The sequence below is a fragment of the Canis lupus genome, chromosome 7 (assembly GCF_048164855.1).
Source record: "Canis lupus baileyi chromosome 7, mCanLup2.hap1, whole genome shotgun sequence".
Taxonomy (NCBI): Eukaryota; Metazoa; Chordata; class Mammalia; order Carnivora; family Canidae; genus Canis; species Canis lupus.
The window spans coordinates 2,403,948-2,429,251 of NC_132844.1; the positions used below are offsets into that span (position 1 = coordinate 2,403,948).

General features: G+C 47.0%; 1 long non-coding RNA gene across 1 annotated transcript in view; it reads right to left on the reverse strand.

The window, feature by feature from the left end:
* LOC140636474 (uncharacterized) overlaps positions 1-25,304 on the reverse strand; it is a 41,465-nt gene that overhangs the window by 14,665 nt on the left and 1,496 nt on the right. The window contains exon 2 of the long non-coding RNA XR_012033657.1: positions 6,639-6,794. This is a non-coding gene — a long non-coding RNA (uncharacterized lncRNA). The remainder of the gene's footprint in view (positions 1-6,638; positions 6,795-25,304) is intronic.

A 25,304-nucleotide genomic window follows, 5' to 3' on the forward strand; every position in this document is an offset into this window, starting at 1 on the left:
TACATGCGTCACAAAGCAAACTGTGCCACGACGATAACCAGTCGGTCGACCTTACCACTGAGTACGAAGTTCTCAACAGATTCGTGTACAAGCTGGAAGAATGAGGCTCCAAGCTCAAGAGTAGTTCAGTTCTGTTAACAAGATAGAGCTTTCTTTTTTCTTTTTTTAAAAATAAAGACAGATACGTCATCAGGTTAGCTCAATGGTGTTTCCCTTTAAGGGTGAAGGGACAGGGGAGCCCCACTGGCCCAGCACCCAGCCGCCGCCGCTGACCTTTGTGGCATCTGAATCAGTGGCTAAAAAAGCTGCTTGCAACCTGCTTTGGTAAAGTTCAGCGCCGGTGATTTTTTCATTTTCACGTGAGATCTGCAGGGGTTGCAGAGAAAAAGAGGGTGCGCTTGTCAAAACGTAAATGCAGGACGGTGGCCTGGCCCCACGGCCGGGGAGCTGGGGCCCACAGGTGCCCCCGCAGGACCCCACTGTGGAGCCAGCGGTTACAAGCCACAGGCGGCTGGGGGCCTCGGCGGCGGGGGGGCTGCAGTGCCCTGCTCTGAAGAGCACCTGGGCCTTTCCAGGGAGCGCCGAGGGCAGGTGATCGCAGGCATCAGTGAGCAGAAGAATCAGGTCCCCCGCTTGGAAACTCAGATCCCCTGTCCCACACCCTCAGACTCGTGCGGCCCAGGAATCCTAATTTTATATCATCCACACAAGTGACCGTGATGCAGCTGTGCCGGGAGCCACACGTTAAGAACCCCCGGCTGGGGTGCAGCATCCAGGACCATCCGGAACACGACGATGGGGACAACCAGGCAAGCGACAAGACTCAGCATGTCTACAGAGGGATCTGGCTTCCTTGGAACCCTTTAAAAACTATACCGCTTACCCATGAAATTGAATTATTTAGGGGCTATTTAATTAGGTCGCTTCCGTTTTCTGGAACTCTGACCTTTTGCCAGACCCCAGGTGTCTTGATGTGGGATGCTCTGAATATGATCCTCATTTTGGAAGAAACCATGCTCTCTTGCTGTTACAGCACTTACTTATCTTCGTGGCTATTCCATTTTGGAAAAAATAAAATCCACATGAAGAGAGAGACCCAGGTCCTGCTTCTCTTGGTTGCTTAGAAATAAAAATAATCTGAGCTATAATTGAGCCTGAGCTGGGACGAGCCTGCTCCGTAGCCACTGTCTGAAATGGCTGCTCAGGACCCTGCGGAAATCACCAAGGGACCCACTATATGTGGTGACTGTCGTGCCCCACGTGCTTTCTGCCACAGGAAGGCCCACCCCAGTTGGCATCCATCCCGTCCCGTCCCTTGCCTCGCCGTGGACCCGAGTGTCCGTCTGAAGATGGGTCTCACCAGAGCACAAGGACACTGTCTTGCGATGCACTTTTTTTGTGATCAGATGGAGGATATGAGTGGCACCAGATTTAATAACTGCCAGAGGCAGGTGCACTCAAACCTAGAAAAATAAATCAAAAGAAAGAAAGAAAGAAAAGGTTGTAGGGGAGTTACTTTAATCATATGCATCAGATTTGCAATATTTCTTAGATTGTTCTTGGTGGAAGAGCTAGGCTCTGTCCAGGAAAGGCAGTGCTACCGCCTTCCAAAAAATTCATATTCTTCTATTGTTACGGGTCAAGGTGAAAGTCAGCTCTGAAAGAATCAGCTACAAATCTAATAAGTGGCAAAGAAACTTAGTTTTATAGAAAAGTAAGGGTTGTTTTTTTGTTTTGTTTTTTTTTTGTTTTTTTAGACAGTCTGCAAAAAAAATGTGCTGACCTAAAACCAGCAGTTACTAGTCTTTGAGATATGCAAGAGGACTATTGAATTTTAGGGCTTTCCCGAAACACAAGTACAGAAATATGAAAGTACCTATTTTTCAAAGCTCTAAAGTGGATCATCAGCAAATCATCCCATAACCGGGCAGCTTAAGCACAAACATTACACCTTGGATAATTTGTAAACATCGGAGATTCCTGCTACACCGGTCCAGCTTCTCCACCCTGATGTCTTACGCTGCAGGCCCCTGGGCTGGCTCCGTGGCAGCGGGAGAGCTGGAGCAGCTGGTCAGGGGAGAGAAAAGTAGTGAGACTCATGAGGGAGATGGGTGTGGGAGGGAACTCGAGTTTGCCCTCTGGAAGTCAGAGAATTCGGTGTGCACCCGCACGTTTCTTACGGTTGCCATAGACACTGCCCAGTGCTGATTCCCTTTTCATCCTCAAATTCCTTCCCTGACGCCGGCAGATGGTATAACAAGGTCAGTGCCAAACCCGGGGTGCAGGGAGGGCTGGGGGATACAGTCCCTGGCTGGACAGCCGCCTCCCCGTGACATCTGTACCCTACGTGGGGCAGCAGCAGGCCACCTGCACCGCCCGAAGGTTGGAGAGGGCACAGCGGGCAGGCGTGGGCCGGGAACCAGCCACCAGCGGAGCAGAGGCTGTTGGGGGACCGGGCAGGACGCTTAACTGAACGGAAGGCCATTTCCCCGGGGGCTTTTCATAACAAAGATGAGACGCACGATTCAATGAGTTGCCGTGGACGTTTTGGGGCCGAGACAGATTAAGAATTTAGGTGTGACGAGGTTTAGGAGACGTGGCTAGGCGAGCAAACGCAATGCGGCCCAGAACTAGTGCCGGCGTCTCCACTGAGCTGCTTCCCAGGTTATGAGAGAAGAGAGGGTCACCTGCTTTTGAATTGTTCATGTCCTGAGGGGGGAAAAAAGCACCGTTTGCAGTCGCTGGAGCGCCCAAGGCTTTTGCTGGTGGGAGCAGAAACGGCTGGAGTCTAGGCGAGAGCGGGAGGAAGGACACAAATGTGTGCATCGATGGCAAAGGCCACATCTGTGCACCGGGGACAGTCGCCCCCACCCGGCGAGGCTGTCGAGCCCTTGACACGAGGCTGGTGCGACCGCAGACCTGGATTTTTAATTTTATTTAATTCAGAGACGTTCCGGGTCACAGTTAAGCCCCCGGGGCCGGGATCCACATGCTAGACGGCGTGGCCCTGGGGGGCGACCGTGTCCTCGCGGGCCTCTGTCCCTCCGCAGGCCTGCTCAGGGGCTGTGCACTCGGGGGCTGAGTGGCTGGCTGTTAAAGCTGGGGTGACCCGGCGGCGCCCCAAAGTGGGCAGCCAGAGCCCTGCCCTGGATGCTGGCCAAGAACGGGGTGTCGGTGTCCCCAGTGTCCCCGGTGTCCCCGGGCACAGCCAGGAGAGAAAGGCCTGCTCCAGACTCCCGGCCCCTGACCTCCCCGCCATGTCCTAGGACGGGCCTGCCTCGGGCCCTTCAGCCTCCGAAACCCCCCAGGCTCCGCTAGCAACTCCGATGGGGGCAGGTGGTAAGGGAGGCCGAGCCTAGTGGGGCTTGGGGACGGCGCCCCTTGCACGCAGCTAGCCCCAGCTGGGAAAGCAGGGGGGCTCGCCGACTTCCCGAGGCCCTCGCAGCTGACCTGCAGCGGGAGGACCGTCCCCGGGGCCACCACGCGGCCTGCTCTGCCCCTCAGCCTCGCTCACCCGGCCCCGGGTCCCCGAGGGCTGAGCCAACCTTCCAACCGCCCGGATGTTGGTTCTCAGCAAGGAGGGGCAGCGGGCCCAGCTCTGCATCGCCTACCTAGTAAACGCTGGTGGCATGCAATTCTGTAATGACCTGACCTCACTTTTTTTTTTTTTAATTAAGCCTCGACTTCCTCCCACGCATCCCACTTTCTGTTGCACACACATGCCATGAATTTTTCCTCTATGTCTTTGCTCCTACCGTTAACTCAGCCTGGAGTGTCGGACTTCACCTCCGCCAATCAGTTCTAACAACACTGTAGGACCCGTTTCCAAGGCCTAGCACTGCCCAGGCTTTGTGCCTTTTTTCTTTTTTTAAGATTTTATTTATTTATTCATGAGAGACACACAGAGAGAGGCAGAGACACAGGCAGAGGGAGAAGCAGGCTCCCTGCAGGGAGCCTGATGGAGGACTCGATCCCGGGACCCTGGGGTCACGCCCTGGGCCGAAGGCAGGCGCTCCACCGCTTTTGTGGTCAGTGTAGACAGCCAAGGTCATACCCCTTGAGGATTTTAGCCCAGGATAACGCTGCACATCATGGGCAGGCTGGTGAGAGAGCGGATGTCGGGTGGGGGACAGACGGCAGTGGGCACAGGAGCAGAGCGCAGGAAACCTGGCTTCAGTCGTGTCAGCATGGGACGGACTTCGAGAACAACTGCAGCAGGTAACTGCCCCGCTCCGGCAGCGAACCCCACTCGAGTCCGCGGCGGGCCTAGCGGGCAGCCAGCAGGGCCCAGAGATGCTGGCCACGGTGTGCAGGGCCTCGAGCTCAGCAAGCCCCAGGCCCCAGGGCAGCCCCGGTCAGCTCTGCCCCACGACTCCCCGCGCAAGGGACTCTGCCCCTGTGAGCCTCAGTTTCCCAATCTGGAACATGAGGGAAAATATTCGGGCTTTTCACAGAATAGTGGTGAGATTCCCGAAGGGGCTGACGGAGTGTGGCCCGCGGCCGCCCCGAATGCCCGCGTCCGTGTCCGTCAGCTTGGCGGCCTGCGCGGGCGAGGGCGGGCTGGCCGCCGGGGGCCCCGGCTAGCAGACGGGTCGGGCTAGGCCGCGAGCCGGGTCATGGTGTGAACGGCAAGGGTTAGCGACTCGGGTGGAAGATGTAGGTCAGGAGAAGCACGGCAGCTCCCGCCTGCTATTGAACCCTAAACCCGGAGCCTCTGGACGTCGTTGGCGCCTGTCATATGTGGTGGCTCCGTCCCACAGCGTCGGCCCCCCCACCCCCCCCGGGCCTCTGTCTCCTCACTTTGCAGGTTGTCCCCGGTGACCTCACCCTGTGGCTTTGACCAGCTTTCTCCTGGCTGCTGCGGACCCCACTCCGAGTCTCCAGCTCTGCACCCACGAGGGAGCCTCCCCACTACCGGGCAGCCTCGAGGTCACTTGGCACCGAGCCGCAGCGAGCCCTTTGCCCTTCTGCCTGTGTCCCCCCGTCTTTCCTAAGGAACTGGAGCTCTGGCTCAGGAGTGATTACTGGGCATCTTCAAGGCATCGCTCTAATCAATCCCATTCTGTTACCAGAGCGTTAAACACGGATCGTGACCTATTATTAGGACTAGAATTAACTTTGAGAGTCACAACTAGCTTCTTCAAGCATAGAACATAGGGGCATCTGAATCACGCTGCCCTCCTTAACCGTATGGGTTAAGCGCCTGACTCTGCAGCTCATGGCAGGACCTCCCGGGTGTGAGATCGAGCCCTAGTCGGGCCCCATGCTGGATACGGAGCCTGCTTGAGATTCTCTCCCCCTCTCTCCCTCTCCTTCTGTGCCTCCCCTTCCCTCTCTTAAGAAAAAGAAAAAAGAAAAAAATGGAAGAACATAGAAAGGAGTAGAAATAGCAGAATGCTCGCCTCCTAGTAAGAGCAAGTATGAAGATGCTCTGTTCACCGTGTGAGCACTGGGTCACACCAAAAATTTTATTTTTTTTTTAATTATGAGCCGATAGATATATCATCGACAAAAGCGGAATACCCATTGGAATAGATCGCAGTCTCTTCCAGAGAATCCCAAATCAAACTTTCAGATGAAGGATTTGGGAATTACCCTGGGTTCAACCACAAGCTCCTGTGCCGACTAGTGTTTCATGGACAAATTACTTTATCTTCTCAATTTTTTCATCTCTGAAATGGGTATAAAAATAGTAACTCCCCATGGGCCCATTGTGAAGATTAAATGAATTAATACAGTTGTTGCCTGACACGGATGAGTGCTTTTAAGTATTAACGATTCCTAAACCATGAAAATCTAAAGATCAGAGATATTAAACGTACGGACGTGTGCGAGAGGTGGCCCCATATAGGCCCATCTTATATAATGCGGAAATAGACAAACTCATCCGATTGTTTCATTTTTTTCATGACATGACAAATATGGAAAATGAGAGTGTTTGCCACTGTGGGATAACGGGAATAGTCGGCTCTGGCTGGAGACGACTGGCCAGATGTGACAGTGGCTTCTGGACAGGAACAAATGGCAGCCCCAGGGCCCGAAGGGATCGACCCGACCCATTCTCAGCACAAAGTGAGACGCTCTGGGCTCTAAACCAAGACGTGTGTGTCGTTCCCATGGCTATGGTTACCAGTTCAGGGTGGGCCCGTGATCAAGTCTGGCCAAGAAAACGGATGAGAAAGATTTATACCCCGCTGTCTTCCTGCCTCCCCCGGCTGAGAAGAAGGAAGCCCAAGCTGATGGCAGCCTTAGGATGGGGCTGACTCGACGGGGGGCGCAGAAAGCGAGCTAAGGAGCCCGGCCGCCCACAAAATGCCTGAGCTGCTGCATCAGCCAACCCTTAAGCGTGCCCCGTTCCAGATTCCCTGTATAGGGAGGCACCATTTTTGAGTTAGGGTTTCAATGAATCCAACACAAAGCATCGTAGGTGATTCAGCGTCTCACCCTGTTTCATGGGTTTTCGAGCCCTGATTCGTGAATACCGCGCGTCAAATGCAAAGGGCTAAGTAGCCCATGTCACGGGCCGCAGAACTCAGACACTGCAGGTGCCTGCATGTGGGTTTGGAGGTTCTTCTCGGATCCACAGTAGCCCTCCCCTGACAAAGCTTCCCGCTCACTGAAGACTGTTCCGTCTTTACCTCATTAGACTTTTCGTTTCTCCTCGGTGGAGTCAGTGCACTTCCGTGGGCCTGGGTGACTCCGGCGCGTAACCTGCTGGAAGCCACAGCGCGACTTGGGTGTAGTTGCTCCTCCGGGGAGCCCACGGACGCTCCCTCGTGGGAATTCCATACGTGCTGTAAAAAGAGTGAAGTTCACGGAACTCAACAACTGTGAGGACATAGGAGTCGCTGCCCTCTGGACGGCCCGGGACCGACTGCGCTTCCCCCTTGCAGGTGTCCAAGGCAGGCGGGGAGAAGCCAGGCAGGCCCGTGGGGGCGGCTTCGCAAGCTGCCCGGGCCCTCCCGACTCTTCTCAGGCCGCTGCCCGGCGTCATCCTCCAAATGCATTGGTACATATGGAAGATGAATCCAGGGAACAGGCAGCCGGGGAAGCCCTGAGAACCGCCTTATCGCCACCACCACGTCAGGCCTCTCGCCAGTGACAGGACAGGTGGGGGGCCCTGGCTCCAGTACTGCCCGAGCAGGGGACTGTGTGCCAGGAGGGGGGATGCCCAGAGTTTACACGGACGACCGAAGAGTGGCTGGGACAATAGCAAAGCAGTTTTGAAGTAGCCTTCACCCTGGCCCCTTAATTTTAGGCGACCCTAGAGGACACACGGTGGCGCACATGCATCTCCAGCCCTGCAACCACCAAAGGGGACCCCCTACCTCTTCTCCGCCAGTCGAATTTATCTGGAAGCAGCCCACTAAGGCATGAGAGGGACTCCCTGCAACGGCTTGCTCATCCTTACAAACTCTCCCTCCTGCCTTTGTTTGCCTTTACTTTTAGTCTTAGAAACATTTAAGGTCGGAAGAGCTCTGGCTGCTGACCACTGGGCTTCCCTTTCCCATGAACTAGGTTCTGCTCCACTGCTGAGCAGCACTGGGAATCTAGCATCCCCACAGCATCTTCCCCTGGGGGAGGGTGACTGGGATGGGCCGGGTTCTGGGGAGCTTCACGGGGGCCTCCAAATTCCATCACTTGAAGACACGTGCAGCTCCATCCTCTGCCAATCCCAAGGCCAGTTCCAATTTCTGCTCCTGTGGCCCGTGATGCTTCTTCAAGGACAACTTGTTAAAACGTTTACTTATCAGCAAGGGAATGGTCTTTTGTGCAGTTAGTGGCAGTTTTACTTCCTAGAGATGGAGACACCGCTACATTTGGGTTTGCTGCCATTTGTTTTGGAAAACTTAAGGGAATTGTTCACACAAAGATAAAGCTAGCTAGTAACCATCCACTGTCCTCGGAGATTAGTTTGAGGTCACCTGGAATCTGTGACTGATGCTACAGCCCAGGATTTCAAGGATTATAGAGAACAATGAACATCTATTGAGTGTAGAGTTAGTCAGAACCTTCCCTCAAAAAAAAAAAAAAAATAGAGGAGAAAAAGTTTTCAGTAAAAGGAAATTTAGGTGGTGGCCCTCTTTTAGGGTTATTTAATACTGAGTTATATTATCAATTAACAGCAATGCTTTTCTAGGTCATTAGTATCCTCGGTTGTTTATATGGAGCAAAAAAATCTGTATAGAGTTGAGGGAAATAGCATATGTGCACACTTGGGGGTAAACTGAGGAAAGGCTCATTTGGGGCACAATGTGTGGCTGATGCTGGAGCCTTCCTTACCCAGCACCTTGAGGATCCATTGGCAGGAACAGGAACAAAAGGGCTTCATCTAACAGACCTCACATGGGTAACTATGGCCCTTGTGGACAAAGGACCCTCAGTATTCTTAAATTTATCACAATGAGGATTCTAAAGACATCAGAGGATACAGGGAATGGGAGTCCCTTAAAAAGAAACGAAATTGGGATGCCTGGAGGACTCAGGGGCTGAGCGTCTGCCCTCGGCTCAGGGCGTGATCTCGGGGTCCTGGGATCGAGTCCCGCATCAAGCTCCCTGCATGGAGCCTGCTTCTCCCTCTGCCTGTGTCTCTGCCTCTCTCTGCATGTTTCTCATGAATAAATAAATAAAATCTTTAAAAAAAAAGAAATGAAATCACTTTTACCCCCAAACAGTGCATTAAAACCTATTCATATTATAAGCATGTGAATTAAGACCTATCTGTGCTGTAAGCATATTACAAGCATCTACACCTAACGGAGATATTAATCACTGTACAACAAACGATGTGTGTTCAAAGTATACGATCGGACGGGTTTTGACCTACGACTCCTTGAATGGGATGAGACTTTTCAAATTTCCTCCAAAAGTCTCCACTGCGTTAGGAATCTCACAGTATGGAAGTCAGAGGGCCTCGGCGCAGGAAGACATGCGCAGATCCTAGCCCCGGAGCCTAAAAGTGACATCCAGGGAGGGCTGAAGAGCAAGGAGATTTTAAGACCAACCGTTCTTCGTACGTGGCTGAGGCACAGAAGGCAAGTGAGGGTCCTCTTCTGTCTGTGTTCTCCTCTCCCAACGTGGCTCATAGGAGTATGTCCCCTGTCATCTGGAGGGCTGCGCTGGGGGGCAGCAAGACGACCGGGTGTCCAAAAATCCACTGGGCGTTGAGAACAGGCTTCTCAGAGGCCTACGATCAAACAGGCTGACCACACGGTGGGAGGGGGGACGAAAGGGCTCGAGTCCGTGGGCGCCCTACTGCTGCCTAGCGCCAGGCGGCATCTCTCAAAAATAGAGGCCAACACTTGCAGCTCGTTCTTTTTTTCTTTTTTTTTTTCTATAAGATTTTATTCATTTATTCATGAGAGACACAGGCAGAGGGAGAAGCAGGCTCCATGCAGGGAGCCCGATGGGAACTCGATCCTGGGACTCCAGGATCAGGCCCTGGGTCGAAGGCAGGCGCTCAACCGCTGAGCCACCCAAGCATCCCTTGAAGAAAGAGAAATTAAGGAGTCAATCCCATTTGTTCTTACAGGTGACCTTGACACCCTACGCGTTGTGTGGTCGTGAGTTTTAGAGCCCCCCACCTTGAGTTGGGGTGCACCTTTGTGGCTGTCTCATCTAAGAAACTGCCATAGGAGTGAAGGTATGTGATTTCTGAGGCGAGATCACCAAAAGGTCGTGTTCTTTCCTTTGTCCTCTGGGTATGTTCATTCCCAGAACTCAGCCGCTGCCCTATGAGAAACACCAAGCAGCCCCACGGAGAATCTCAGAGTATCTCCTCACTGATAACGTACTTACAAGGGGAAAAATAAAAACTCTACAGTGGAGAAGCCTGGTGGATGTTACCTTAGCCGAGTTAACAGACCAGTTAACATGACCAGTAATGAGGAAAATAGAGATGATGTGTCTCCAGATATAACACACTGAGAAAGACACAGCATCATCTCAGGGGTATTTCTGGAAAAGAAAAGAAAGAAAAGAAAAAAGAAAGAAAAGAAAAGAAAAGAAAAGAAAAGAAAAGAAAAGAAAGAAAAGAAAAGAAAAGAAAAGAAAAGAAAAGAAAAGAAAAGAAAAGAAAAACAAATTTGATAACAAGAAACATCAGATTAACACAAAGAGAAAGACATTCTATAAAATAACTGGCCTGTACTCAAAAATGGCAAGATGAAGAAAGACCAAAAAAAAAAAAAAAAAAAAGGCTGAAGAACTGTTTCAAAGTAAAGGAAATTAAACAGGTATTTCAACTAAATGTTATATATGATCCTGGATCGCGTCTTAAGCTGGGGCAGGGAGGGGTGGGGGAGTAACTATAAAAATATTGCTGGGGTAGCTGTAGAAATGTTAACATAGACCCCGGATTAGATAATAGCATTACATAACTATTATGTCTGCTAATTTTGATAATTCTACTTTAGTTATAGAAGGGAATTCTTAGTCCTTAGAAAATACAGACGGGAAGGTTTCCAACCTACTTTTAAATGGTTCAGAAAAAGAAAAATGTATGTGGGAATAATTGGCAAGTCTGGAAAAACGGTAAAGAGAAGGTTCTCCTTATATCCTTGCAACTATTCTGAAAATTTAAAATCATGTCAAAGTAAAAGGCTCTTCTTGGGAAAATCCCCCCAAAAGAAGTAAAGGACGTACGTGTGTTTAGGGGCTGGGGCTGGTTTGGGCACAGAAGCGTCTAGAAGCGTCTCTGAATCCAACAACACTTACAGGCTGGTTGCGCTTCGGGAAACAACGGGCTGGGGGATGGGCAGGGACGGGGGGGGGGGGGTGGGGGGAGGGGGGGACTACAGAGGATGTCAGGGATCCTGGACAGGACTTTGGACCAGCAAGGGGCTCCCGGAGCAAAGTGATCAGTGAGCGCAAGCTCTTCCTCCTGTGACACCCTGTGGCGATAAAGGGCTATTGCAGACTTCAGTGCCATCCCTACTTGCAGGGATTAACCTTTGAACTCAGTCATCTCCCCATTCTTGAGCAATCTGGGAGAAAAGACCGTAAGGAGACATCACACTTCCTATTAAATATGGTCGGTGAGCTTTCAAACTAGTAGGTGGGAAGAAAAGGGATGTCACAGTGTCTGCATCCCGACTTAAGGGGATGCCAGTCCACAGCCTCATATGCTCCTGTGCAACCACTGTGTCAAAACCGAAGCCAACGCCAAGAGAAAGTGATGAAAATACAGTCGGAGAAGTTCTCATGAATGGGAGAAACACAACTGCAAAACAAAGTGATGTGATAGTCCCTTCACATGATTTTGTGTCCTTGAAAAGTTAGGAGTAAACTGAATGTTTATAACTGAAATCATATTTTCATCGCACCAAGAGGCACTTAAAAGAATATTATAGAATAACATTCTGAAACATGAAAACATACACACTTTTTTCATTTTCTAAGCCAAATTTTTAGTCTCTGGAAAAAAAAAATCACATTCCTGTAAAGGGCAGCATTCCTTCAAAGTTGGGTGTTTAAAATAGATAGAGACTGGTGATAAGTCATGTAAGCTTGGGAGCAAAAGTTCTGTGTTTTACAATAGTGGGCCAAGGGGAGCACTTGACGGGATGAGCACTGGGTGTTATTCTGTATGATGGCAAATTGAACACCAACAAAAAATAAATTTATTATTAAAAAAAATAGTGGGCCACATGATAGGAAATGCATGTGTGGATAGCTATTAAGATAATTTATCGATAAGACCGATAAATCTTTATAATTTTCATTTTTTTATGATGCTACATGTATTGTCAAGACGGTTTTGGTTATAAGTGACAGAGATCCAAATCAACTAGTCTAAGCAAAAAAACAAAACAAAACAAACAAAAAAAAACGGAATTTGTTGGCTTATACGACTGGGGAATCCAAGAGGTAGCTCTAACTCTCAGGCATGGCTAGATACAGAAGCTCAAATATTTCCTTCTTCCTTCCTCCCTTCCACCTTGCCTGCCTCCTTTCCTTCCTTCCTATCATCTCTCACTTTTCTAATTCCCTCTTTCTTCCTCCCAATCACTCTTTGTACAAACAGCCTTCTCCTTAATGCCAGGGAAGACAGCCAAGAGTGGAGAGAGTAAGTCTCTCAATCTGCTCCATCAGCAATGTCTGGGGGAACAGTCTGGTCCAGTTTGGATCACAAGCACATGCCTGGGAGGGGAGGAGGGAAACCAATGCGACTTACAACCTTCCAGGATCATGGCCCAACATGGGGGGCAGAGTAGGATGTTACAAGGTGTAGCTCACTTGAAGAACCAGAAGAAAAAAGGAAAAATGTGGTCCATATAAAAACCATAGCTAAAATTTCCCCCATGCTGGATAAAGGCAGTTTTACAAGATAATTCTAATGGGCCTAGACATAGATAACCATACATCAAAAGCTCTTTAAGGTAAATATGGGACGAATGCACAAGGATCTACACCATCTTATAAGAGCCAAAGGTTTTTAAAAATCTAATAGAGGTTTGGTTAAACAAATCTTACTTTATGCTAAGCGAAATAAGTCAATCAGAGAAAGAAAATTATCACATGATCCCACTCATGTGGAATTTAAGAAACAAAACAAAGAAAGGGTCATAGAGGAAGGGAGAGAAAAAGAAAACAAGTGAAAATCAGAGAAACAAACCCTAAGAAACTCTTAATCATAGGCAACAAAGTGAGGGTCGCTGGAGGGGAAAGGGTGGAGGGAGGGGGTAACTGGGTGATGGACATTAAGGAGGGCACGTGAAATAATGACCCTTGGGTGTTATATAAGACTGATGAAGCACTGAACTCTACCTCTGGAACTAAATATATTAATTAATTGAATTTAAATTTTTTTAAAAGATTTTATTTATTTATTCATGAGACACAGAGAGAGAGAGGCAGAGACACAGGCAGAGGGAGAAGCAGGACGTGGGACTCCATCCTGGGACTCTGGGGTCACACCCTGGGCTGAAGGCAGGCATCAACTGCTGAGCCCCCCCAGGCATCCCAATTGAATTTAAATTTCAAAAAAGTCTTACTTTATTCCTGAAGTAGTTTTGCATTTACTTATATACAAATGTATTCTTGAGAGGGAGAAGGCAAATTTAAAACAGTATATAATTATGAAACAGTATATTAACCCTTTTATTTGATAAAATTATTTGTGTTTCATAATGTATTATCCTTACCTGCTTACATAGCTTTACGTGCATTCAAAAAGTAGGATAGTATATGCAACAAAATGTCACCCCGGGTTATTTCAGGCTAGAAAGAGATGGATGATAGATGATTTTTTTTTTTGGCCTATTTGTATTTTATTCTTCTATAGAACTACATATAAAACAAAGCTCAAATTCTATGTAATTCAAAGTTTTGTGCAACAACTTTAGTTGCAGGTGCTAATCCATTTCAGACTAGCACGGAGCCTGCAAGCAGTCGGTTTTACAATAGTGGTAACAGGTAGGTGTCAGGCCTCACCAGCTTACCTAGTTAATTTGAACTAAGTGGTTTGGTCAATAAGAAATGGTAATTGTGCTGACAAGAGAGGACTGCCATACTTCCCAGGGCCTTCATATTGTGATTACTATCAATAGCCTAGTTCTTTTGTCTAACATGAACACTAATCAGAAAATTAAAAAGTCGTCATTAGGCATCTTTGATTTATTTGAAAGATAGAATAACCGTATTACATAGAGGGCTTCAACATTTTTTCCCAGTAGAATACATTCCAAATTTTTAGGGATCAAAAATTCATAAAATGCACAAAAATTCACAGTATAGAAACCACTCTAAGATCATAACTATGATGTTAACAAAACAGCCTTGAAAGAATAGATAGTTCAAAAAGAAATAGAAACAGAAAGAAAGGAGGAAGGGACAAAGAGGGAAAGAAAAATTCATTAGAATTTTGTTGGGCGTAGGGCAGCCCCGGGTGGCTCTGTGGTTTAGCACCGCTTTCGGCCCAGGGTGTGGTGCCGGGGTCCAGGATGAGTCCCACCTCGGGCTCCCTGCATGGAGCCTGCTTCTCCCTCTGCCTGTGTCTCTGCCTCTCTCTCTCTCTCTCTCTCTCTCTCTGTCTCTCATGAATAAATATATAAAATCTTTAAAAAAAAATTTTTGTTGGGCACCAACTAAGTTCCTAGGGCAAAGTACTTCTATAATCAGAAAATTCCATCAGGGTTGCTTTTTAAATTATTTAATATACAACTTTAATATACCAAAGTTCAATTTGCAAATTAACTTTTGGGAATCTACAATTTTAGATATTTCCTATTATATTAAAATTTTAGTAGAATAAATGAGGAAATAAAAGCAAGGTGAATAATTAACCCTGCTTCCATTCTACCTAGCCAATGAGTGTTTGCAAGTAATGTAACAGAAAGCAGTGAGTAATAAAGAAATAATTTCATGGAAAAAAAGTGATTGGGATGCCCGGGTGGCTCAGTGGTTGAGCATCTGCCTTCAGCTCAGGTCGTGATTCAGGGTCGAGTCCCACATTGAGCTCCCTGCATGGAGCCTGCTTCTCCCTCTGCCTGTGTCTCTGCCTCTGTGTCTGTCATGAATAAATAAATAAGTCTTAAAAAAAAAAAAAGGAAAAAAGTGATTCATAGAATAAAATGAGCTAAGCTAAATTCTGATAAACCCTTATTTTAAAGATACTGAATGATTTTCCACTGGGAGTAACAAAAATCTTTATTGCCTATTAAAAGTACTTTTAAAGTACTTGTAAATACAGTGCAGAGGGAAACTCAGCAAAATATAAAAACTGAATTATTATCTTTTCAGTTATTTTCTTCTTTAGTTTCTATGGTGTCCTAATAGCTTAGAGAAAGCATCAACATCAGAGAGCTATGGTGTGCCAGATTTCAGCCATGTAACACACAGTTTATTCTTCAGTGACATAGTACTCATTCTATCTTTATGATTTTATTAGTCCAGGTTCTCCAGAGAAACAAAATCAATAAGATGTGCATATCTGTAAAAAGAGATTTACATTAAGAAATTAGCTCCTGCAATCATGGAGGCTGGCACATCTCAAATCTCCAGGGTGGGTCAGCTGGCTGGAGACTCAGGGAAGAGGTGATGCTGTATTTCAAGTCTAAAGGCCATCAGGCTTGAGATCCGGGAGAAGTTTGAGTCCAAAGGCCACCTGCTGGCAGAAATCCCTCTGGTCAGGAGGAAGTCAGTCTTTACTTCCATTTAGAAACTTCAACTAATTGGATGAGGCCCACCCACATTATGGAGGGCAATCTGCTTTACCCAATCGACCGATTCAAGTGTTAATCCCGCATAGAAACACCCTCACAGAAAGACCCAGAATAACGTTTAACCAAATATCTCGGCACCCCGTGGCCCAGTTAAGTTGACACATAAAACTAACCATCACTCAGAAACGTCCAAAATATTGTTTGACCACATACCTGAGCGCTGACACATAAAATTAACCATCACAATGACCTAAGTGAGATCTGACATCTGAGATAAACAGTAGTTTTTCTTTACCTTCTATTCAAATGGCTCATTTTCTCATTGAATATAAGGAAACTTAAGTTTTCCAGGTTATTTTATGGAGAGAAGGATGAGACCTTCGGTATAAGACAGAGAAAACCAAGAGTTAATTTTACGTCATTTGTTATCAAGAGGTGAACATCTGAGGTGGACACTTTTGGGCCACGAGCATCTTGACCCTCTTCTCAGGTTTGGGCTGTCTGCCATTGGTGCAATTTAGTGGGCGCCAAGCTCCCATCTTCTATCACAAACGCCACACACCTGGCTCCCATTGATTCCTGACAGCTCCAGCTGAACCATTTATTAGACGTTCCTGCTCATGACTTTTGAACTGAAGTAAACACACAAAGAGGCACTGGCTCCACAGTGGCAGCTGGCTCCAGGGACTTGAGCTGGGGTTGGTGATGCTAGCAATGACAGTTTCCAATGCCCACCGAGGAAGAACATCATAACCAGACCCCTCCCATGAAGATAGTTAGCTATGTTTCATCATCTGCCTGACTGGTTGATCCCTGCCAATCTTCCAAGCCTGTCCTTTGGCTTTCCCATCAACTTTCTGAAGTACCTATACCCTTCTAGTACATTTCTTTTTGCTTATTGTAAACAGAATGGTCAGCCAACAACTCTGACCAATCTAATACTCTTGTCTAGGAAGCTTCAAAGGAAATTGTTTTGATATGTTTTATAGAGTGGATATAGCATAAGGGGGACCGTTCTAACACACTACAAAGCCTGGATTAATTTTAGAACATAGTGATGTGTACATTTACGTCAGTCATCCAAAATCCGAAGACCTATGAGACAAGTTACCCTCCTGTTATAAGCGGACTTGTGTTCCCTAAAATTCCTATGTCGAGGCCTTAATCCCTAGAAACTCTAAATGCGACTGTATTTGGAATTAAGCCCTTAGAGAGGTGATGGAGCGATCCCTGGGTGGCGCAGCGGTTTGGCGCCTGCCTTTGGCCCAGGGCATGATCCTGGAGACTCGGGATCGAATCCCACATCGGGCTCCCGGTGCTTGGAGCCTGCTTCTCCCTCTGCCTGTGTCTCTGCCTCTCTCTCTCTCTCTCCGTGTGACTATCAGGAATAAATAAATTAAAAAAAAAATAGAGAGGTGATGGACTTAAAATGGGACTGTCAGGGTTGGTCCTAATTCGATATGACTGGTGTCCTTACAAAAGAAGAGGTTAGGACATGAGCAAAACAAAGGGATGACCATGTGAGGACACAGCAAGAAGGCAGCCATCTGCAAGCCAAAGAGAGAGGCTCCAGAAGAAACCAAACCTGCCAACACCGTAATTTTGGACTTCCAGACTCCAAAACTATGAGAAAATAAACTTCTACTGTTTAAGCCACCTAGTCCATGGTATTTTGTTATGGCAGCCCTAGTAAACTAACATATATATGCCCTGAAGGATCTTATAATTTTTAAGAGAGATAAATATGGATAAGAAAAAATACAGATGCTAAGATATAAATTGCACATAGGATAGTGGAGGATGAAGGCGGAGGGTTAGGGAAGAAGGGTTAGGAAAAGGCCGTAAGAATTTAGATATTATTTGTCTTATTTTTAAGCAAGATCTTTTCTTGAGCCAAACCATATATAAATACCGGTTGCTTAAGCAATGAGAATGTGTTTGGCTAATTAGCCTACCATCACAAACGAAATGCAATAAAAGCAAATTATAAAGCAACTGATGGAGGGCAAAGAAGAAGAAGGGAAAAAAAAAAAACCACCCCAAGCCTCAATATCCTGTTTTTAACATTTTGCCTGATGAATTTTTTTAACATACTAAAATACCAACAAATGTAAATATCAACATATCAACAGATAAGCTATAAAACTAGTATCAAATTATCCCTGTGAAGCAAGGTGGCAAAATTATGATACCGGGCCATCAACTATGAACATCCTGTGAAGCAAATCTGCCACTATCTCAACTAAGACCAGAGCCTACAGCGACAGTTTAATGCTTTAGAAAATGAGAAGACTTCACTGTAGACAAAAGGACAGCACTAACCAATGCAGCCTCCTCCACCTTGCACACTCAGGGGGAGGTCATTGTTGTCCTAAGGAAGGTGTGGTGATCTCTTGGGGCGGGGCAATGCATTTGGATGGAAAAGGTCATAGGCCCATTATATCTCAATAAAACTGAAGAAAGATAAAAAGGTTAGAAAAGAGCAAGAGGGGCACCTGGGTGGTTCTGTCCATTAAGTGTCTGCCTTTGCCTCAGGTCATGATCCCAGGATCTTGGGACAGAGCCCCACATCCCATTTCTCCCTCTGCCCTTCCTCCCTTCTCTTGACATCTCTCTCCCTGTCTCTCTCAAATAAATAAAATCTTTAAAAGAAAAACAAAAGAGCAAGAGAAAGTGACAAAAAACTCAATTGGCATGATCTAAACTTCAGTGCTACTGCATAATGCTGCTCTAGATTATCAGCATCCCCTGTCCATGTTCATATGAAAATGATACTGAATCTTCAGTAATTTGTGATTCTATTTAAGTGCTTTTGTTTAATACCTCAACTTCTTGGTATTCACATTAACACAAATGGGATAAAAGCACATCAATTTTCCTCTGCTAACTATCGATCTGATGCAGTTTCCCAATTAAATCCATCTAAAGCTAATGTGCAGTTTTCTTCTTTCTTCTTTTTTATTTTTTTTTTAAGATTTTATATATTTATTCATGAGCGACAGAGAGAGTGAGAGAGAGAGAGGCAGAGACACAGGCAGAGGGAGAAGCAGGCTCCATGCAGGGAGCCCGACGTGGGACTCGATCCTGGGACCCCAGGGTCACGCCCTGGGCTGCAGACGGCGCTAAACCACTGCGCCACCGGGGCTGCCCTAATGTGCAGTTTTCTAGGAAGTTTTGCATTTCTCCCCCCATGATCGGAAAGAAGAATCTAGAATTCACCCTAAACTGGGTATACCTGTGGGTTCACAGTATAAGAAGCAATTTCTCATTGCTGACAATACTTCGGCATTATAGGGTCATGAACTGTCAAGCCTTTGAGATTTTATCCCCTCCTGCAAGCTAGTAAGTTAGCCTATTACAGTTTCGCGGGCTCTAGCTAAAAGCAGGCGATGCCTGGGTCAGAGACAAAGTACTCCACTGCTCTCGGCACAGCAGGCTGCATGAGCATCAACCTATTTGGATCAGTTGCTCTTGCCCCCTAAGTCTCAAGAAGAATACGTAATGGACCCAGATGACAATGTCCACACGGAGGGGCTTGCACGGCAAAAAGGAAACCCAGGACCAAGGCCCCAGATTTCTTAGCTGGCAGCAAGCAGCCAGCCTCCCCCACCCCGAGAGTGAGTAGTTAGTAGTTCCCCATTAGTCGTGATGTGGTCGCCTTCCTCGCTGGGCCTGTGACTAGTTAGGGAAACTGCTCAGTCTCAGGAGACAGAGAAGCCTTGCGATCTAGCACCCTCGGCAAGAATGCACAGGGACCAGGCTCTCCTAACAATCCACCCTACACGTTCTTCACAGAACGGAAATTTTCACATGGATGTATAACCCCGTTGACCGCCCTGATTAATCTGACTGGCAGAGGCTTCATTCAATTTGTCTCGTACAGCGTTTAATTAAGGCCCTGTCACCAATAGCTAAGTGGCAGGATGAGACCCATCTGTCGTATTGACCTCAATCGTGCCCCCCGGTTCCTGGAATCCCATAAACCATCAGGGTCTACCTTTGAAAGCCACCGGCGTTCTCCTTATGGCTCTGATTTCACCTTCCTATCTGGTCTGAGGCATTAATCTCGGTTCAGCTCATGTTTTAAGGATGGTTCAAAATCTGCCATCTAGGGCAATTCTATCACCTATAACAACTCTGGCCAGTGAGTTGAGGCCGACCCGACTGCCCTCTAAGGCCGAGGTGGCATCAGTGATCACTCTAGCTAAACTCAGGGACAAATGTCCTACCATCTTTTCTAACTGGCTCACGTCATCAGGATAACCAACCACAGAGTGCACGTACGTGAGTCCGTTATCTCTCTAGGAAGTTCCTCCAAGTAACTAAGGGTGGCCCAGTCTCAGAGATCTCCACTGTCATCTGAAGCCTATGCAATCCATTGGAGGGTCCTTAAATGCTTGAAAAGCTCTTAGGACTACAGGTAAGGTGCAAGTTACTGCGATCCTGGAAGCAGTAAAATTAATGCGGGGCCTCCATACAAGCAGCACGGTCCTGGGAGTGAACAGGGTATCCCCAGAAAGAAAGTGTTGATTACCATTGTTGAGGATCCCTAGTGGGACCAACCTAAGTGTCAAAGCACAGGTCAGGTTGACGGGGTCTCCAGCGTGGTGAAGAAGGACCCCTCCAGGAGGAAAGTAACACAAGCAGGATACTGTCCTGCCGTCTGTGTTTAATCCTATTACCTGGTTGGGGCGCTTGGGTGGCACAGTTGGTTAAGCACCCGACTCTTGGTTTTTGTTTTTTGTTTTGTTTTGTTTTTCCGTCTCTTGGTTTTGTCTCGGGTCATGATCTATGGGTTGCGAGTTGCACAGAGTCTACTTGGGATTCTCTTTCCCTCTCCCTCTCCCACTGCCCCTCCTCCTCCTTTAATAGAAATAAATCTTAAAAAAAACAAAAAAACAAAACAAAACAAAAAACCTAGTCCCTGGTATTTAGCCTGCAACCCCTCAATTGCTCCTCATTAACAGGCAATATAGTGTAGGGCCATTTAATTTCCAGCTGATTATACAATCTGGTCAAATGTTTGCCACCAATTCCCATGGACTTGCCTCAACTTCTGTTGACTGACAAGGCTCTTGTCTTTCCTTTTTTTTTAGAAAGTTACATTTCTCAGCATTCTAACCTCATCACCAAAAACTATGAAGAAGTATGAAGGGTCTGAGATTTTTACCCTATTTACAGGCTAACAAGCTAGCCAACTATAGTTTCATAGATGCTCGTATAAGACACAAGACTCCTGTGCTAAGGACAAAGATAATTTATAATTCACAGCAGTAGCAGTGACCAGAGTATAAGTATTATTATTTTTTGTGTGTGTGCTGCCAAGCCCCATTTCCTACAGGTCATGAGGAAGGGGGCCAATGACACCTACACTTGTAGTGTATTGCATTATAGGAGATGAATCCTGAATTCAGAGAACCTGAATCATAATGGGTAGTAAGCATGCGCTCCTTTTGCTGCAGAGGAAGTCATCTTCTCTATCTCCCAAAGCTGTTCACTATACAAACATCTTTGAACAAATTGCTTGGGGGAGAAAACCACATTCAGTACCTCCACTCTCAGGATATTCAGAAACCCACGGAGAGCTATCTCTCAAAAGAAATCTCTAATTTCTTAGTGGTAATTGCCAGAAGCCACTAATCTCTAATTCATATTTCACATGAGGTAGGATTGCACTCAACTGCATTTAACAAAATTCTGACTACAGTGGTTTAACCAAATGTTTGCTTTGATTTGTTTGTTTGTTTGTTTTCTCCTGCATGTAACCAGAGGTGGACAGTCCAGGTCTAGTATAGATATAATCAAGGTCTTCAAGGACTCAGCTCCCTATCCTCCTGCTCCACTCTCTTCATCATTTGGTTTTTCACTTGATGGTCCCAACATGCACACTCTCCCTCCATTTGTACCATTCTGGAGCTCAGTTGAGAGGAGTAACTATCACATTTGAAGGAAAGTTGAAAACTTTAAGAGAGGATAGATGAAGAATTAAGATACATATTAGGGTGCCTTGGAAACACAAGTGAAGTAGATGTTCCCAGACATGGAATGGTGTCGAATTTTACTAGAAAATTTATGTAAGTAGATGGACTGAGTCAAAGCAATACTTTGTTTTAAGGCACAGGAGCAAAGTATTAATCAGTGAACAAGCTAACAGGGGTGACTTGAAAGGTTAAATGTAACTGAATAATTTAGTAAATAACCTATGATTCAAAAATGTGTTTTGGGGCACCTGGGTGGTTCAGTGGGTACACGTCTGACTCTTGAGTTAGTCTCAGGTCAGAAGAGTCTGCTTGAGGCTCCCTCTCCCCACACCCATGCATGCAGGCACATGCGCACATGCGTGGTCTCAAATAAATAAATCTCAGAAAAAGACAAAAAAATGGGGGCGCCTGGGTGGCTCAGTTGGTTAAGTGTCTGACTCTTGTTTTGCCTCAGGTCAGGAGAGGCTGCTTGTGAATCCTTCTCCCCTACCACCGTCTCTCCTGCATGCACACATGGACACACACAGTCTCTCTCTCTCTCTCTCTCAAATAAATAAATATTAAAAAACAAAAAAGCCAGGGCACCTGGGTGGCTCAATCAGTTAAGCTTCTGCCTTTGGCTCACATAATGATCTCAGGGTCTGGGATCGAGCCCCACGCATTGTGCTCCTGCTCAGCGGGGAGTCCGTCTTCTCCTAGTCCCCCCATATGTGCTCACTCTCTCTCTCTCAAATAAATAAATAAAATCTTTTTCTAAAAAAGTGTTTTTAATAAAAATTAAAAGTTTTATTTTTTAATGATAGTCACACAGAGAGAGAGAGAGGCAGAGACACAGGCAGAGGGAGAAGCAGGCTCCATGCACCAGGAGCCCGACGTGGGATTCGATCCCGGATCTCCAGGATCGCACCCTGGGCCAAAGGCAGGCGCCAAACCGCTGCGCCACCCAGGGATCCCTAAACGTTTTAAATTACACAAATGCACAGCTCAAACAGCACTGTAATCTTTCCTTGTTTGGTGCTACTGTTCAGATGAATGAGTTATGGCTTCTAGTACTAGGTAAAAATAGGAAATCAGAATGCAGCTTGAGGCTGGCTCAGTTTGTGACAACACCCTAGTGTTAGTTACTATACTTCTCTACCTTCTGTATTACCTTATGGAATTGCTACATAGAATTTTAACACCAAAAAAATCTATATTTCCTTAGAGTAGAAATAAGCTTATATGAACAATTCTTTTATAGTAACTGAAAATCAGACAATCTGCTACAGTTGGTATCAGGGATTCATTTTTAGCACATGCTGAGGCAATCGGTTTCTAGTTTCTAAATAATCAGTTCTGAATAGTCTAAATAATCCATTTACGCTCAACAGATCCTTTCAGTGTATAACCCCAAAGCACTAGGTATCTTCAAGATTGTAAGGATAGGGCAGCCCTGGGGGGGGAGGGGGGCTCAGCGGTTTAGCGCCGCCTTCAGTCCAGGGCCTGATCCTGGAGACCTGGGATTGAGTTCCACGTCGGGCTCCCTGCATGGAGCCTGCTTCTCCCTCTGCCTGTGTCTCTGCCTCTCTCTGTGTGTGTCTCTCATGAATTAAAAAAAAAAAATTAAGATTGTAAAGATAAATTCATATAGACAGAGAAGAAACTAAAGAAAAATAGTTTGAGGATAAAGTCAATCCTCAATTATGCATCCTATGAAATAACCATATTCTCAACTTGTTTCCTTCTCCTATATGTTGTCTAAAACTCTCTTTTTTCCCTAAGGGTAAAACGTTTGATAGAGAGGAGTCTGAATATGGTAAATGAAATTTGCGCTTGTCAAAGTTTCAATAACTGACTGTATGTTAGTTCTGATCATCTAAAGTTCATTATAGATGTTTAGGCGCATACTTCTCTTGGCCTGCTCCTATTACCAGTAAGATATCCTTCTCTAATGCCAGTTTCTCAGGGTAAAATAATTGCGTCTATTAGTTTGAAATTATTAAATGATAGATAACAAGTTCCTCAACAATAAAAACGTATGCTCAGGCTCTTCCCACATGTCGGAGGTGAGCTACTGTACATGCAAAGAATGATCATTATTATTACTTGTATTGTAATAATCCCTTTTTTTAAAAGAATATTTTATTTATTTATTCATGAGAGACACAGAGAGGCAGAGACACAGACAGAGGGAGAAGCAGGCTCCATGCAGGGAGCCTGATGCGGGACTCGATCCCGGGACTCCAAGATCACGCCCTGGGCCAAAGGCAGGCGCCAAACCACTGAGCCACCCAGGGATCCCTGTAATAATCCCTTATATTCACACAGTTCTTTAATGTTTAAAAATGATTCAAAAAAAAATGATTCCATGTTTTCTTATTCGAGGGACTCAATATTCACATGGGGAATTATTCAAGTAATACTGCCTCATTTTACAGATAAGGCAAATTAGACCAAAAAATGTTTAAGCGACTCGCCCCATGTCGCGAGCATAGAGATGTAATTACATTCAAAACAGACATAGTCCTTAGTCTTGTTAAACTCTATTCTGATGAGAAGTTCAGAGAAGTTCAGAGAAGTTCAGAGAAGTCGTGAGCAACCTCCGCATGGTATGGAGCCAGGGCGCTAGGAGGCCCCAGGACAGACGATGGGAAGGGCAGAGAGGCAGGCCCCAGCCCGGGAGGTAGGTGAAGTCAGGGAGATTTTCTTGAGGACCATAAAGTCCCATTTCAGCCTTCACTCTGTTGGTCCTGAGAATAGAGGTTTCTACTTAGAATCTACCAAACTGCTTTGGGACTTGAATAAAACTGTGAACGTCAGTATCTTGTAATTAACCTTGAGCCCATGTTTCCCACCCTGCTGCCCCCCTACCAGCCGCGTGGGTTGCATGGAGCGCTTGTTCAAAATACAGACTTGGCAGGAGGGGTGGGGAAGGGATTACTTTGGAGTTTTCTAGAAACTTTTTGGGGTGAGATCCAGGAAAATTACTGCTTTAAGTATAAACACCTTGGGGATTCTGAAGTCAAATAGCAAAATAAAGAAGACATTTTTGGTAGTGGCTCTAAATGGCTTCTGCTCCAATAAGGCTTTTTTTTTTTTTTGGATGAGTACCTGGAAAAGTGTATTTGGGGTATTTGGGAAGGGATTACTTTGGAGTTTTCTAGAAACCTTTTGGGGTGAGATCCAGGAAAATTACTGCTTTAAATATAAACACCTTGGGGATTCTGAAGCCAAAGAGCAAAATAAAGAAGACATTTTTGGTAGTGGCTCTAAATAGCTCCTGCTCCAATAAGGCTTTTTTTTTTTTTTTTTTTTTGGATGGGTACCTGGAAGAGTGTGTTTTGGGGGTATTTGGGTACTTGGGGGGGGGACTGTGAAAGATACAGTTGGGATGAGAGCGCTACTTTGCAGATTGTCAGTGCCCCCAGGCCTCACGTGCAAGGTGTTGGCTTAGACTAAGTGCATGCTTGATGCATGTTTGTGGATTCGCTCATCGGGCATCAGTATTTGCAACTTCCATGAGTTTTGCAAGCGCTGTCTTTGGGGTTCCTGCTCCAACCTTCGGGCGCCCGGCCAGGAGCAGCTGCAGCAGCTGCAGCAGCTGCACGAGGGCGTGCAGGTCCGGGAGCCAGACGGAATGCACCGGGACCCGGGTCCTGCAGCCGGCAGGCCCGGGTCCCCCCATCCGCGCTCCGGCCCACAGAGGGGGCGGCGACCGCGCCTGCGCCCCGCGCTCGCTGGGGTCTCGGCAGGTCTGTGTCGTGCACGGGACGGGCTCCGTGCAAATGCTGCCAGTGCACAGGCTGAGGGCTGTGCCGTGCGCCCCAGTGCACATGCGTGCCCTCGACACCCCTTCAAACCCAGGAAGTACGGCCTGCAGCCGACTGGCCCTATTAGGTCCCCCTATGGGGTCGGGGCCCCGGAGCAACTAGCAAAAAGGAAAAGGGAAGAGAGAACGAGCGCAGGGGCAGGCGCGGCGGGCCGGGCGGCCGAGGGGGCCCGAGGGGTGCAGGCGGGGCTCCCCCCCCCCCCGGCGGCGGCGGCACGTGGTCGGCCCGCGCGGGAGCTCCGCGCCGTGGGGGAGGGGAGCGCGTGGGCCGGCGCCGAGGGGCCCGGCGGCCGCTGCAGCCCGGCGGCCGCCACTGCGCAGGCTCCGGCCGGGCGCAACCACCGTGCGCGG